At 35.6% G+C, this 12939-nt stretch overlaps 1 long non-coding RNA gene and 1 pseudogene across 1 annotated transcript; one reads left to right on the top strand and one right to left on the bottom strand.

Annotated features, from left to right (window-relative positions):
* Positions 1-573: 573 nt before the first annotated feature.
* On the top strand, positions 574-4846 carry LOC128192382 (uncharacterized; annotated as a pseudogene).
* A 6720-nt stretch (positions 4847-11566) lies between these two features.
* Positions 11567-12558, bottom strand: LOC128176683 (uncharacterized). Its single transcript, XR_008242801.1, has 4 exons — positions 12475-12558; positions 12271-12350; positions 11842-11911; positions 11567-11666 (listed from the first exon to the last, which is right to left on the bottom strand). It is a non-coding gene; the product is annotated as an uncharacterized LOC128176683 (long non-coding RNA).
* Positions 12559-12939: the final 381 nt, after the last annotated feature.

Below are 12939 nucleotides of genomic sequence, written 5' to 3'. Positions count from 1 at the left end.
TGAATTTAAATTGATGGTTGTAAAAAAAACCTGTAACAATAATACCGCATAGCCTTGCATGTTTAGGATATGCGGTAGTATTATACAATGACATATTTATAAACAGAGCGACATTTAAGTCCGGGCACGACATGATCTGGGTTTCAGCTACCCTTTCCGTAAGACTTTTGTAAAAATAATTCCAATATTCCGGTGGGATTTTCTGCAACGACATCCCCATGTCAACATCATCATGCACAATGCATAAGTTTTCTTATAACTAAAGTCTGTTCCAAGTTATTGCTTTCATCACTTTTTGATGATTTTAATAAAAATACACATACCTGTGAAAGAGGTACAGTTGAAATCGACGAAATGGAAAATATCCAAGATATATTAGCGCATATTTGAGTTTGTCTCGTAATATGCGCCGTTATCAAAGCTCAAAGATTTTTATAATTTCGAAATAGTTTGAGCACTTATTAATGTTTATAACAGTTCATTAATGCAAATAAGTATCCAAGTCTAAAGCGGTTATTTTTATTTCGCTCGATGGCATAATTTTAGATTGATTGGAATAGATTTATAAAAAAAAAATTGGTGCATGGTGCAAGCCATTAGACCAGCCCTTTACCACGAGGACATTTTAAAGTTGTCTTGATATGTGTAATAGTTTAGTTATCGTTATGATAATTGAATTTGAAGTTTAATTAAAATTAAAATAATTGGGATATTTTTTTGAGCGAACATGCCAAAGGTCAAAAGAGGTCAAGCCGAGGGAACAAAGGGCCCGAAGAATAAGAGAAAGAGAAACGAAAAAACCCGCGATGTGGGATCATCGTCCGCACAGGCAGAGAGCCTCTCCGAAGAAGACGTCCCGCAGATGATGGCACCAGTAACACTGCATGGGGACGCGGCCCCGGGAAGCCCTGGCGGCATGGATGCTGCACCCATCCCAGGTAATGCACTCGCAACAGTTGCGTGTATTGAAGGTTGCATTCCGCCCCAATTAAACTCTGTGCAGTTTTCGTTGGGTCACAATGTTAATGCACAAATTAGACAGAAAAATCATTCTGGGCAAATACATTGATTTGGCTACATTGCTAAAAAATTCTAATACTGAGGATAGTGCAAGCGAAAGGGTTTCTGTCATGGGCAATGACGGTCAGCTTTGTTCAAGGTCAAAGTCTAGCATAAAAATTGTTACAATTAAAAAGTGGACTGATGCATTTTTAATTTATGTGAGTATATTTACTGCTGTGCACAGTGACAAAACTCAAGATTTGTTGAAATACATGCATAATATTAGAGTAGGGGCAGGGAGATCAGTGGGGTGGAAGCAGTACGACGAGCAATTTAGGCTTAAAATGGCAATGGACCCATCCAAGTCATGGGCAGTAGTAGACTCAGAACTTTGGGTTATGTATATGGTGGGTGCTAGCAATTCTTCTCCAGTTTCAGGGTTCTATGGTGTCATTAAGTGCTATGCGTTCAATTGTCAAGGGTTTTGCATCAGAAATCCATGTTCATATTCACATGTGTGAATAAAATGTGGGCATGAGCATTCTATGTTGAACTGTCCAATGTCGGCCCATCCACGTAGACATGTGTCAAATTTCAGCCAACGCCTGCCTCGCCCATCAGGATATGGCTCTCCTCAAAGGTTTAGACAAGCGGGACCTCAATCACTTTCCACCACCAGACCAGCTCAGCATTTCTCGGGGGGTACAGGAATTTGGGACCTAGAGCATTCACCAATTAGGGTTGATAAAATCTCTAGAATTGTACAAGACTATACAGTAAGGGAAGCTGCAAAGGAATTACTTGAGGGTTTGTCAAAGGGGTTTAAATTAAATTATGTGGGGCCAAGGTTAGGTAGTTTTTCTAGAAATCTTGTGTTAGCTAATGAGCACAAAGCTCAATTAGAAGAAAAGATTAACAAAGAAGTTAATGCGGGTCGGGTTATGGGTCCATTATCTAATCCATCAATACCAAAAATATGCACATTTCCCCAATAGGTTTAGTACCAAAATCAAGTGGAGGTTGGAGGATGATCACACATCTGTCTTACCCTCCTTCTCTTGGTATCAATGCATTTAAAGATCCTCAATTATGTTCAGTAAAATATACATCTTTTGATTCTGTTGTGGATATGATTGCAGAATTGGGACAGGGTGCAGAACTGGGCAAAGATGACATTAAAAATGCTTTTAGGTTACTTCCAATTTATCCTGGGGACTTTGAGCTGTTAGGTTTTAAATTTCAAGGAAAATATTACTATGATAAATGTTTGCCAATGGGCTGTTCTTTATCCTGTGCCATTTTTGAAAAATTTTCACTATTTTTAGAATGGGCTACAGTTGAAAATTCAGGTTTAGGTACATTGTCACATTATTTATGATTTCATTTTTGCAGGAAGTAAAGGTTCAGGAAATTGCTATAATTTGAGGAGTTCATTTCAGTCAATTTGCACAGAATGTGGTGTTCCTTTGGCAGTTGAAAAAACTCAAGGTCCAGTCACATGTTGAACTTTTTTAGGTATAGAGATAGACACAAATCAAATGTGTATTAGGATACCTAGGGAAAAATACTAGAGCTGAAAGGTTTATTAGAAGCCCTCATGGTCAGAAAAAAGGTCAAAGTTCGTACATTAGAATCATTGGTAGGAAAGCTTAATTTCTTTAGCAAAGCTGTCAGAGGTGGTCGAGCTTTTAACAGAAGGTTTTATGATGCAATGATAGGGATTTCAAATCCAGATTTTTATATTCGACTCAATTCAGCTGTTAAACAGGATATGACAATGTGGCTAAGTTTCTTGGTTGATTTTAATGGAAAAGCTTATTTCCCCCAAAGGGAATGGAATAGTTCAAGGGTTCTTCAGTTGTTTACAGATAGTGCTGGCTCAGCAGGACTGGGATGTGGATGTTATTTTGGGGGTAGATGGATGTATTATCAATGGCCTTGTTGTTGGAATAATCAGGCTATTATGAGAGACATAACTTTTCTAGAGCCAGTGCCTATAGTATTGTCAGTGATGGTTTGGGGGGAGGCATTAAGTGGAAAAAGGTGCAATTTCATACAGATAGTATGACTTTAGTTGGAATACTGAACTCACAGTCATCAAAGTCACCAAGAATTATGTGTTTGTTAAGGCAACTGGTTTTATTTGTTATGAAATATACTATTACATTTAAAGCTAAGCATATAGCTGGTCTAGATAACAGTATAGCAGATGCAATTTCTCGTAAGCAGTGGAGGCGTTTTCGGAACCTTGCTCTTGTAGCCAGAAAAGACCCAGATCCAATTCCAGCCAGGTTTCACAGTTTGATCTTGGAAGTCAGGCCACTAGATTGTTAAATGCAGCAAATGCAGTTAAAACCACATCTACATATATCACTGGAATTTCTGCCTTTGAAAAGTTAAGAGTTCTTACCCAGTTATCAGTTACCTGGCCCCCTCCTCTTGATCATTTGGTAAATTTTATAGCATACCTGTCCCTAAATGGCTATTCAGATGCAACAGCTAGAGCTTACATATCAGCTATTGGGTACAAATGCAAGATTGGGGGTTTAATGGATAATACAAATAGGTTTATTGTAGCAAAACTCCTTCAGGGTTTTAAGCGTCTTAGAAATAGGGTGGACAGAAGATTACCTTTGACTGAGCACATGCTTGCTCAATTGATGAGGGTGCTGACTAGCATATGCCATAACAACTATGAAGCCATTTTGTTTTCGTCTGCCTATACCTTAGCATTTCTAAGAGTTGGGGAACTGACTTTATCAAAAGGTAACAATTCAGAAGTGATATTAGGGATTCAAGATGTCAAGATTAAAGATAATCATTTACAAACAGTGTTAAGGCATTCCAAGACTGACCAGTTTAACAAGGGGGAAACAATTGTATTAAATAGTCATGTTGGCATTACATGTCCAGTGCATTGTATGATTGATTACATGCAAATTCGTCCAAAAATATCAGGCCCACTGTATTGTCATTTTGATGGCAAACCAATTACTAGGTATCAGTTTTCAGAAGTAATGGGTAAAGCTTTGGCAGTGTTGGGTTATAATAGTAAGTTATATACAACCCATTCCTTTAGGATAGGTCAAGCTACTGCTGCAGCTGAGAAAGGTTTATCAGATAAGGAAATAAGGCTTGCAGGGAGATGGAAGTCAAGTGCATTTCAAACTTATATAAGGTCTCCACTTACATGTTCCAAATAAATTTTGCAGGGCTAAGATGTTCAGTCTGGATAGTGGGATCCTCCATTGTAAGAAATGCAGGAATTGCAGCCTTAAGCAGGCCAGGGGGGCAGGGCTTAGGACTCCAGACAAAAGGGATCGACATTTGGTGGCAGGGCTATGGGGGTTGCGATTTGTTGATCTGGCCTGCAAGCTCAAATGGTTAGCCCAGTTTGAGAATCCACCTTATTTTATAGTTATCCATTGTGGTGCCAATGACATAGGGCAAGTAAAAACCCAAAAGTTGTTAGATAGGGTAAGGTGGTATTTACGTTTAATTGCTTCTATCTTCCCAAACACAAAACTAGTTTGGTCGTTCTTGCTGCCCAGGGTAGCATGGCGTTACTCAAAAAACATTAGGGCAATGGAACAGACACGAAACAGGGCAGCAGCCAAAGAAATCCTAGGTTGTGGGGGGAGGCTTCTTAGGCATACACAGTTTTTAGGAAAACCTACACAACTGTACAGCCGGGATGGGGTACATCTGTCAGGTCTGGGGAACGACATTTATCTAAATAACCTACAGGGGGCATTGGAATACTTTGTGAAAAACAAGGAGGGAGTGGTTTTCCCAGTGAATTAAATTCTAGGGTCCTTACAAACATGTCCACAGTGGTGTTCAATTGAAGTTGCCTACCTCCACGAGGTGGCGGTGGGCGCCTTTGGTGCCCATGTGGCGTAATTGTCACCTTCAATTCAACCATCGAACTGTTCTCAGTATGTAGTGAGTTTGTTGTGGTTGATGTTGATGTATATAAATATATAATGTGGACTAATAAGACATTTGAGTAAAGAAAATCAAAATCATGTAATACAAATATATTATCAAATTTGTGTTGAATTGTGTCCGTAGCACGATTGCAGTCAACCCAGCGTACTACTTTTCCCAGCAGGGAGGACATAAAATGTTGATGTAGGGGGTATGCCATGTTGTCGGCTACCCCATTGTTGTAGCATTTTTTGTACCACTGTGGACATTACCTGCCAACTTAATAAATCAGTTCAAAAACACTTGTGTTGTTCATAATATACTAAATTAAGGTCTTTGATAATCATTGACAAATTATCCCATTTAACTCATAAAAGTTTACAGGTACGAAAACAAGTTTCTTACGAAGATTTATAATGGGAAATGTTTACATCTTTTCTCCATTCGGAAGTACTCGGGACACCTCGCACAATTTTTCAATGTTATCATCCGGGCTTAATAATTGCTGTTACAATGCACAGTCTTCGTAGACTTTCTATTTTGGGATGTGTATTGAAACCTGAAGTGGTAGAGGGGGCGTTTCAAAAGATAATCTGGACATTTTTCATGTTAGTGGATAAACGTAGTTTAAGCACAAAGGTATTTATTATAATCGAAATATCGAGCGAAAAGTGGTGGAAGCAAAAACCCAGGAGAGAGTATAAGCTGTAAATTAAAAAAATCCCATAGGAAAATGGTGGGGTTTTTCATCCCAACTAAACGCCCACCCAAATCCTATGGGAGAAAATATTCTTTGAGGTATATTTTCTCCCCTGGGATATTTTATCTCATTTTGATACAAACAGGAAAAAAAATAATTCTTGGTACGATTGAACAAAATCCGAATGATTTTAAGCACGAATTGACAAAAACCCAAGCAATTTCAAGAACGACTTAACAAAAATATAAGAATCTGTTCTAATACAGATTTTTTAGGTACGCGTTAATTTAACATCGAACTTGAAATAAAACACGCTTATTGCTAGCGCTCCTGAGCGCTAGCAACTACGTTAGTCCTTTTCACTGGAATACGCATGCTCGACTCCATAGCAGGGGGTTCTACTGTAGATAAACTGTACCATTTGAATTTCGTTTTATTATCTTCACGTGAAGTTTTGTGTTTAATCGTTAATGTCAAAAAGTAACAGAAGCTTTTGTCTTATAATGCAAAGTTAATAAATAACATGTAGCTAGCTTTATCTTAAATTCCTTCAAGCTTGGAAGACAACTTCGGATATGTTTTCCGAGCTTGCCGGAAAGGCCCGAAAAGATACGATTTCTACAAAGTAGTACCAATGGTTCCTGAAAAATTTCACCTCAGAATTGAAATTACAGTAGACCTGTACATAATGATTAAGGCACAGCCAATGAGCTATGCCATTGCCGATTTGTAGCCCACTCTAGATTCATAATTTTAAATTGAGACCCCACTCCAGCACAATTCCAGTATACCACTGTGCCTTCCTATTGTTAATTAATCGATTCAGAAATTTAAACCAATGTTTTAGAAATCTGCTTCTGTGTTTTATGATGGCTGCAGCGCTAGCTCACCAATCTTTTTAAAAGATAAGCTTGTCTTTTTAAAAGATTGGTGAGCTACTGCTGTAGTCATCATAGAACACAAAATTAGATTTCTTAACCATTGGTTTAATTTTCTGAATCGATTTATTATTAATAGGAAAGCACAGTGGTGCACTGGAATTTTGTTGAGGATGGGATGGGGGTCTCAATTTAGAATGGTGAATCTAGAGTTGGCTTCACATCGGATCGGTAATGACAAAGCTCATTAACCGTGCTTAAATCATTCTGTATTTACTGTAACTTCAATTTTTAGGTGAAAAAAAAAAGACCAGTGGAACCAATGGTACTGTTTGGTAGCAAGATTCGTATCTTCTTGGGCCCTTACGGCTAGCTCGGAAAACATATCCGAAGTTGTTTTACAAGCTTGAAAGTAATTAAACTGGCTACATGTGTATTTATTATAATTTTAGAAATAACTTGGCATTTAAGACCTAAACTGTTAATTTTAGAAATAACTTGGCATTTAAGACCTAAACTGTTGTTGTAGATGTAAAACGAAATTAACATGGTACAGTTTATCTACAGTTACTGTAGTATTCCCAAAAACCCTACCGAGAAGTCGACTTAGGAGGTAAAAGGGTAAAAAGGACTAATGTAGTAGTTGCTAGCGCTCGATGACGACAACAAAACGTCAACCATATCAAAAATCCATAAAACGAAATACGTTGTTGGTTGTTTTGTTCTACTTATATGATGCATTTGTCTTGATACAATATGTTTGTATATCATTCTGGCATGCGACAAGTTCTTGCCAAGTACCATACTGCCTTGTTAGTGACATTTGATGTATTCATTAAATAAATCATGGTGAGGATTCACTATGTGTGAGATGCTATACAATGTTATTTGATATCTTTTGCCACTATACACAGTCAAATATCCTAAAGATAAACTTTTAGAGTTGAACAGTTGTCTTATTACATATATACAGTTTATCAAACAATTTTAACTTGCCTAGCAAAAGTGCAATGCATGTCGTTTAAATTGTATGCAAGCAGTTTGAGTAAATCCGAGCTTTGAATCATGCCTAGTCATGGATGGTGTTTCTAATTTACGTTACATTTAAGTTACAAAATGCTTAAGTTTTTATATTCATGTACTCACGAGCCTTTTCATGTAACAAGGTATTATATTGCTCCAAAGAAAAAACGGAACTCTTTTTTTAACCGAAAATAACAAGTTTAGTTTAGCATAAACCTTTCCTTCTCTATTTACTTTATAAATATATAACGTTATGTATGCGTCCTTGTTTTTTCTTTTAATAAGTATTAAGGTCTCCCGTTTCCAACGGAAGACCTTCGTGTTTTCGTTCTTTTTCTCTGCTAATTTTATTTTTTTCAAAAAATTTTGTGCACGCGATTTCTCAAAAACGACTCAACCGATTTTCATTAAACTTTTAGATATGATAGATACTGATCTAAACTTTATACGAATTTTTTTTATTTTGAGGACGTCATTTCCGTTTTTTGAGATATTGACATTTCAGCGATTTTCAGAGAATCGGCTTGTCCTGGGATCTTCTCCTTAACGATTTCAGATATTGAGCTCAAACTTTCAAGAATTGCAGTCAACAGATTATAGATGTGCCTTAAGGCGTTCATTTTTGTCTAACTCAGAAGCTCGCCTGGACCCACAATTTAAGATTTAAAAAACGTCGTTATTTTTTCTGGTTTTCTTTGTTTATCTCTTTTCTGAAAAATATTTTGTTAAACATGTTATGTAAATAGGTTTATATTTACAAGACCTTTCATTTGATATCCAGAAAAAGGGACCGGTCCCTCAAATTAGGGGACCAAAGGGCTCTACAGTTTTTCTTCTATAGTTCTTTACTGAGCATGCGCGGATCTAGAGGGGGGGTCGGGGGGGGGTCCCGACCCCCCCCCCCCCCTGGAAAATGAAAATTTATTAAATTTACATAGTAAAATTATCGCGAAAATATGCCTCGGACCCCCCCCCCCCCCCCCCGGCAAACACAATTATCCTTCGGACCCCCCCTGGAAAAATTTTCTGGATCCGCGCATGCTGAGGGATATTTTGTGAAAGGATACAGAAGCAAAAATGTTTATATTACAGTAATGTATCCAAGCAATGTAATGATTTTATCAATTGTTGCGTAATTAGGGGTTTTCAGGAACCAAAAGTCCAAAATTTGGATCACCCATGTTTCAGAAAGCAAAAATATTTTGAGAAGGAGTATAGAAGTAAAGATGCTCAAAATGATGTACTAAATGGTATGCAATCTTCAAAATTTCGTTAAACTGAATAAACAAGTATTCTGTGAGTATTGCATAAGCAATACACGTCCCCTACCGGGTTGTGGAAATTGTGAAAACAGTGCACTGTTGTGCAGAATATCGAACACGAACATTAAAAAAAAAGGAATATAAAAAATTAATTTTCTCGGAAATATGTCAACCAGACGCTACAAAAAAGTAAACTTGATCTGTAGTTTGACATTTTGAAGCTGTTCAGCAAATTTCATATTATTCCTGAAACGCTTAAAGAAAAAAAGCGTGGAAAACTGAAGTGGGACAGACAGACAGACAGACAGACGGACGGACTGACGGACGCAGAGGAAAGCTACAGTCCCCTCCGGTTAAAAACCGGTAGGGGACTAATAAATACAAATGGCTAAGGTACAAAGATTTCAACAGTTAAATATTTAAATTTCCAGTTACAGGGGGGTCTAGACCATTATTTGAGGTCATGACCTTGGATGAACATGATGTCTCAAACTTAAAGAGGGATTGTGGTATGGATCTAAATAGTTTTCAAAATATGTAGCTAATTCCATAGAAAATTCAATTATATTTAAATCAACAATTAAGTAACCAAATTAACAAAAACCCACAATATTATTATAATACAACAGCATGATAACAGTGCATTTTTTATGGTTTCAGTAATTCGTGATATCATGCGTGTATATCCTTCTATCTATCTACATATATTTGATATTCCAATGTCAAGTGCAATGCACGTCTTATCAACTACAATATTATCAGTTATCCAGGTCCAGTCAATGGTGTACGGGGATTTACCCCGGGTCGTGTTCCATACGGCCTGAGGTTGCAGGCATTAGGGTGAATGGAATACAACCCCACGTAAATCCCCGTACATGTTTGGTTGGATCTGGATAACGAATTTATTTCCTATGTTATACGAATTTTAGAATTATAAACAGTGCGACATTATTTAAGTCCGGACAAGACAAGGTCCGGGATTTCAGTTACCCTTTCCGTAAGACTTGTGTAAAAATATTTCTAATATTCTGGTGGGATTTTTATTCATCGACTTCCCCATGTCAACATCAACATGCACAATGTCTTAGTTTTCTTACAGTTAAGCTATAAATCAAAAAATCAAATGGGAGAATGGTGGGATTTTTCATCCTAACTAAACTCCCACCAAAATCCTATGGGATAAATAGTGCTGTGGGAAAAACATCCCTTATGTATTGCCACATGGGATTTTTTATCCTATATGGGAGAATATATCCCACATAATGGGTAAGCTAGGATTTATCCCATATTTACACAATAGGATAAATTATCCTACCACCATTCAATATTTAAAGGAACTTAGATGTGTTCAATGGCAATGTCATTAAACAGCCATATGTTTAAAAACCCTGTACGAACCTCGTATTAGGCCTTGAATTAGTTCAAGATATAGTCAGTTAGTATGCAATCCAGTCTGCTATATAAGAGCCTCAAATATGACACATTGTGTTATCAGCATGATCAGGGACGCATGCGTTTCTCTTCATAACTCGAAAACCCATAAAAGTCTGTTAAAGCGGGTCTTATAATATGTTACTGGCTTATCCAACGTGCATCCCTACACCTTAATGAATATAAACCTTATAAAAGTCATCAGTTTCAGAGTCCCACTCTCCATAAAATTTCTCAATTTTCTTTTTCCGACCACCATGTTTTCCTTTATCCGAACTACGAACCCGATTGATTTACAAAAAATAAAATTGGCCGCATATTAATAATAGTATTTAATACTATATTTAATATAATATATGGCAAATCCAAAATCATTAAAATACTAATCAGGGGTGTTGGAGGGATGCTTATACCTACAATTCCCTTATAATTTAATTAATGTTAATTAAAGAAAATGTTAGCTGCGCGGAAAAGGACCCATCTATATTCTTTTTTCTCTCCAAAGAGAATAGACCCATCTAAACCTCCCTTGCCCGATGCTATGCTCATGTATGCTAAAGAGTACATGTCGCATTGTAAATTGATACATTACGTGCCATAAGGAGTTCGAATAGTCTACACAATTATCTACTATAAAATAATATTTGATGATATGATTGATTTTAAAATTAATAAACTTAATTGTTCATGTATTTAGTAAAGACATTTTTTTTTCAAATGGCCGATTGAAATAATGCATTTCTCTGAACGTTAACCGTGACATTGCATGTCATGTCCACTCCTGGGACTATTATCTCCTTTTTTTAACCTCTGATATTTATGTTACAAAGGAAAAATGTTGTAAACCTACTTGACGGTTACATAGTTAGATTTTATGAACCGAAATGCATGATTTTCAGATGATAGCATTTTGAAGAAAGCAAATTACATGTATATAGTAGGCAGTTTCACTACTGTTTTTCTTTCAAATATTTCAATGTCATAAACACCTACACCGTTTGTTTCCACTAATGCAAATTCAGCCCATTACAGGTGACATTTAAACACACAATAAATCTAAATAGTATTAAGTTACTTATTTATTTTATTTTAAGGAAATATTTTTTATATTCATGAGCAATTAAAATATTTCCAGCCGATCAGTCTATTACACCAGGAAACCCAAGGCATATTAGTAAACTTGCTGCCAAGTAGGATACTTAAATGATAGCTAGGTTTAAGTGTTAAAACATGTATTATTTCAACTTTTTTTTATTACGTAAGATTATTAAAAACAGTAGTTTAAATAAGAATTGTTAGCTCAATTAACAAAATTTATCATTCAGACCAAAAATAGCAAATCTCACAACAACAAATTTATTCGTAATGTGAATAACTCTGATAAACAACATTCAATTTTCTTCAGGCTGATTGGTCTGTTGTGACTGGCTGGAAGTGGGGCTGAAAAAAAAATACAAAAGATTATTCAAATATCCATGTAAAAAATATTCATCTATATTTATGTAAACATAAAGATTGAAGTCATGAAATGGAGTGAAAAAGTACATTAGTACATAATAATTGATAAGGAACTTATACTCCAAGCTACATCATGCATTAAACTTGTTGTACTCACCTCTTTAGCAGAATTTAAAGCTGGTAGGTAGCTTTGGCAATAATGCCATCTTCAAACAACACAGTTACACCTGAAATTAGTAAAAATTTATAGCTGAATTAAATATTTTTTTAAACACTATTGGATTAATTGTTTTTATTATGCAAAAAAAAAATTCTTTATTTGTTTATAGTTGAGGAGATAACTTGCTTACCAAATACAAATTTCCGAAAAAAAGTTCATTACATGTTCAATACAATACATTTTATGAATATAAAGGTGTCAAAAGGATTGAACAAAAAACTCTTCTTAAAAATTCCATGTTACTAGTGGTTTTGCATATCAAGGAAGGAATGCATACATAAACTTAAATGAAGTATTCACAATAAGTATGCAAATGGAGACATTGTGCTTATTAAACAAAGTGATACTCTGGAATATCAAAATTACCTTTCTCACCAATGCCTTTGACTTCTGCCTTGTAAAAAAAACCCATCTTCCCATCTGACCTTTACTTTTTCCCCCACAGCCTGTTAAATAGATGAAAAAGTATTGTTTCACATTGCATAGTCTTAAAAACGTAAAGTTCTTACATCATTTTTTAAAATTGTTTATAATACCTCTAAGAATTAAGCACAAACATCTTATACTTACCAATGGATAAGCTTTTACTTCGTCTCTTGCCAACCATTTGTCATATTGTTTTCCATATCCGAAGTAGTGGACTTTGAACCTCTTGTTCTCTATTTTTAGAAGAGTTGCCTTAAACCTTGTTGAAAGCACAAAAACAAATTAAATTAATACTATCATTATCTTATACAGCTTCTGTGAATGTGTTCGAACAATACATTTTTAATATTGCAATTATAAATAATTGAGATTATTATGGATTTTGAAGTATAATCATTTAACATACCATTGATCATCATCTTTTGCTAGTATAATTCCACCCTCTTTTAATGGAATACCTTTGTTCTGAAATATATCATTAAATATGAGTGTATATATATATAAAAAAAAATCTGATGAAAAAATCTTAAACAATCGTTTACTTTATATCCTTTAAATATAGACGTAAATGCCACTGTCAAATATATATATAAAAAAAGAAAACAATTG

This window comes from Crassostrea angulata, chromosome 1 (genome assembly GCF_025612915.1).
Source record: "Crassostrea angulata isolate pt1a10 chromosome 1, ASM2561291v2, whole genome shotgun sequence".
NCBI lineage: Eukaryota > Metazoa > Mollusca > Bivalvia > Ostreida > Ostreidae > Magallana > Magallana angulata.
The sequence above is the reverse complement of the archived record's forward strand: the minus strand, read 5'-3'. Positions and strand labels throughout refer to the sequence as shown.